Here is a 4286-nt window from a genome sequence, read left to right as displayed (position 1 = left end):
ACTTCCGGGACCGCCCCTTAGCAACGGGGCAGGGGTTCCCTCCAGGGGTCCCGGAGCGAAGGCTTAGGCAGCGCCGAAGGTTCCGGTCCCGGGCGGCCCCGCCCCTGCCCGAGCGCGCGTCCCAGCTGGGGTGCGGGACCGATCAGAGGACTTCGAGTGCCTGGGTTCTGCCTTTCCCTGGGTCGCTCTTCTAGACGCTGGGTCCCAGGGTCTCTCCCACAGGCCTTTCTCTTCCCCCTGCCTCTGTCCACCTCCTACCCGCTTACTGGGGATTGAACCCAGGGCCCCCACACTGAGCTACATCCCCAACCCTTTTTTTTATTTTTTATTTTGACAGAGGAGCTTGCTAAGTTGCCCAGGCTGGGCTCGAACTTGTGATCTTTCTACCACAGCCTCCTAGAGGGCTAGGATGACAGGCGTGCACCGCCTGGCTCAACCACGGTCCTTTCCTCTCTAGATGTCTGCCGCCGTCTCCTAGCAGATGACCCCTCGTTCCCTCCACAGTCCCACAGCCCCACGGTGATTTTCCCAAAACACAGTTCAGGGCACCCCTCCCCTTAACAAAGATGACAGGGACTAAACTGTCCCTAGCTCCCTCGCCAGCCTCCCCTTCCTCTGCTGCTCGGTACTTCCCCCTTCCTTTCTCCAATCCAGACAAATGGCAAAAGGTTTTTACAATTTAAAGCAGTTTTAGTTCCCTTTGTTTTTTTGTTTGTTTTTTGGTACTGGGGATCAAACTCGGGACCTTGCACTTGCAAGGCAAGCACCTGAACCACTGAGCTAAATCCCCAGCCCAGTTCTCTTTGTTTTGAGATAGGTCTCCATATGTAGTCCAGGCAGGCCCCAAAATCGCAGTGGTCCTCCTGCCTCAGCCTCCTGAGTGCTGGTACCACAGGGGTGCTTCACCACACCCATTTGAAGTTTTTTTAAAATTGAGAGGGTTGGGCCGGGGATTTAGCTCAGGCAAAAGGATCAGAGTTAGATCCCCGGTAGAAAAAAGAAAAAAAAAATTTGAGAGGGTTGAGCCGGGGATGGTGGCGCACCCCTGTGATCCCAGCACTTAAGAGGCTGAGGCAGGATTGCCCAGAGTTCAAGGGCAGCTTGGGCTACATAGTGAGTTCAGGACCAGCCTGAACTACAAAGGGAGACCCTGCCTCAAAAAAAAAAAAAAATTGAGAGGGGTCTCAGTGTTGCATAGCTGGTCTAGAACTCCTGGGCTCAAGCAATTCCCCACCCCCTTGGCCTTCTCAGTGGTTAGGACCACAGACCTGTGCCACCAGTCTGGGATAAGGGATATTTTTAAGGGATATTGATCCCTTAAAAATGCTGTTAGTGATTTTGAATTGTCAAAGAAAGATGTGTTTGAAAAATAAATCTAAACAATACTGAAATATATGGAGTTCAAATCCCCATTCAATCCTGGTTCAATCCTTGACCCAATCTCATTTTCCTTCCCTTCCCCAGAAGGGGTCACTTCTAAGAGTTTGGTGAGCCCCCCACTTCCCCACTTCTTATGTATGTGTGTGGTACTGGGGATGGAACCCAGGGCCTGTGCACTGAGCTACACACCCAGCCCTTTTTATTTTGAGACAGGGTTTCCCTAAACCTCTAAATTGTCCAGGCTGGGGTCAAACTTGTGATCCTCCTGCCTCAGCCTCCCAGCATGCTGGGATTACAGGTAAGTGCCACCACATCTGGCTTGTGTGTAGCTTCTTATTCTTAAAAAAGAAGAAAAGTGTATGTAGACCACTGTAGAAGTCAGTATGGAGATACCTCAAAGAACTAGGATTGGAAGTCCCATTTAACCCAGCTATTCCCCTGCTAGGTATCTTCCCAAAAGAATTAAAAGAATCATACCACAGCGATATATGTGCATCCATGTTCATAGTGGAACAGTTTGTAATAGCTAAAACTTGGAAACAGCCCAATTACCCATCAACTGGAGACTGGATAAAGAAACTGTGGGTTTTTTTTTTTTAATAAAGTGGAGTACTACTCAGCCATAAAGAATGCGAAATTAGAGACATTTATAGCTAAGTGGATGCACATTGAGACCATACTCTTTTTTGTTTGTTTGTTTGTTTGTTGTTTTTTTGGTACTGGTGATCGAACTTGGGTCATTGTGCTTGCAAGGCAGGCGGCAGAACCACTGAGCTAAATCCCCGGCCTGAGACAATACTCTTAAGTGAAATAAATAGGACACACATGTATAAATGCCGAATAGTTTCTCTGATATGAGAAATTGAAAGTGTAAATAAGGACCAAAAGGTATAATAGATAATGTGAAATGGGAAGAAAAGGGGCAAAGGGGAAGGGGAAGTGGGAGGGGCAGGGGAAAGGAAAGAAGGGAATGGAATTTATGAGAAAATTTTAAAAATGGAAACAAAGTCTATGTAAATAGCGTGAGGTGGAGGGGTTGAACGGAGGGCAGGGGAATGGGGAAAAAATAAGAACCAAGATAGATTACATAAAGGTGCAAATTCCCAAAGATGAATGTTATTATGTTGTATACCTAAAATGTACCAATAAAATTAATTTAAAAAAGAAAGAAAAGTGTATGTAGGGGTAGAACTGTAACTCTTAGAAGATATAGGGTATTAGTCATCTTTGTGACTTTTGATTAAGCAATTGTTGCTTAGGTATGATGCCAAAAACATAAAGGACAAAACAAAAAGTAGATAAATTTGGTTTCATTAAAATTAAAAATCTTAAAAAAAAAATTAAAAATCTTTGGGCAACCCACTTTCTGGTTGCACTTCTGTCTCTCTTAGACAGAAGCTTTCTTTCTCTCAATAAACTTTTCCCACTCTTAAAAAAAATCTTTGGGCTTTAAAGGGTACCATAAAGAAAATAGAGGGCTGAGGATTCAGCTCAGTGGTTCTGCTGCCTGCCTTGAAAGCACAAGGTCCCAAGTTCAATCCCCAGTACCAAAAAAAAAAAAAAAAGAAAGTAGACAATATACAAAATAGAAGTATGTGCAAATCATATATCTGGTAAGAAGCTAGTGTTTAGAATAAAGAACTTTAAACTAAGAGCTATAAAGGGTACACAATTTTTCTTTTTTGAGACAAGGTCTCACTATGTAGCCCAGGCTGGCCTCAAACTTTCAGTGCTCCTCCTGCCTCAGCCTCCTGAGTGCTGCATCTGGCTAAAGTTACACAATTTTAAATGGGCAAAGAAGTTGACCAGACATCTCTCTACAGAAGATGTACAAATGCCCAGTGGGTAAATAAAAAGATGCCCAACATCATTAGTCATTAGGGAAATATATATCAAAACTACTATGAGAGGGCTGGGGATTTAGCTCAGTGGCACCACGCCTGCCTCAAAAGCACAAGGTCCAAGTTTGATCCCCGGTACCAGGAAAAAAAGACAACTATGAGATATAATCCTGGGATGGATATGATCAAAGACACAGACAATAGCAAGTGTTGGTAGAGAGATAAGAACCCTTATACACTGCTTTAGTCGAATTTAAAATGGTGTGGTTGCTTTGGGAAATAGTTTAGCAGTTTCTCAAAAACTAGGCATGATGGCACATGCCTGTAATCCTAGCACTAAGGAGGCTGAAGCAGGAAGATTTCATTCCAGGCCCACCTAGGCAACACACTGAGACCATCACTTGAAATCAAAACAATTAGGGTTGGGAGTATAGTTCAGTGTGAGGCCCTAGGTTCAACCTTAGCACCACCACAACAAAAGAAAGGACTTTGCTTTGAGAAGAGAGCCCCAGGGCACCATGCTTGAGGACAACTCCCTCAGGAATTTGTTCCCCCATTTGTGCTCTGATCCCTGATACCTAGGTACTTGGAGACTTCTGCAACCATGATACTGGAGAGCCCATCTACTGGCAACAGACCTTTGTGTCATCCATAAGATACTGTTTTTTGTTTGTTTGTTTTATAGAATCATTTGTTTATTCACCAGATAATTATTAGACATGGAATATCAGTCACATTTTGAGGTACTTGAAATACTTTAAAGAACTAATTGGCATGTTCTAGGTGCCCATGAGGCTTACATATTTTAGCAGAATGAGAATATAAATAGAAAGCATAACCAGGAAATGATGTGATGTACTGTCAAAGGATAAGTACTACCAGGCATGGTGGCGCACATCTGTGATCCCAGCACTAGGGAGGCTGAAGCAGGAGGATCACTGCAGGAGGCCAGCCTGGGCTGTACAGTGAGACCCCATCTCAAAAAAAACAAATAAGAAAAAGAGGGTAAGTACTATAAAAACAAGTATATGAATACTGAGGGACCCTCAGGTGGGGAGGGACCAT

The sequence above is a fragment of the Heterocephalus glaber genome, unplaced genomic scaffold (assembly GCF_053883595.1).
Source record: "Heterocephalus glaber isolate CG9 unplaced genomic scaffold, H.glaber_assembly_v1.0 deba00001479, whole genome shotgun sequence".
In the NCBI taxonomy this organism is placed as follows: domain Eukaryota; kingdom Metazoa; phylum Chordata; class Mammalia; order Rodentia; family Bathyergidae; genus Heterocephalus; species Heterocephalus glaber.
Note: the sequence above shows the minus strand (reverse complement) of the source record.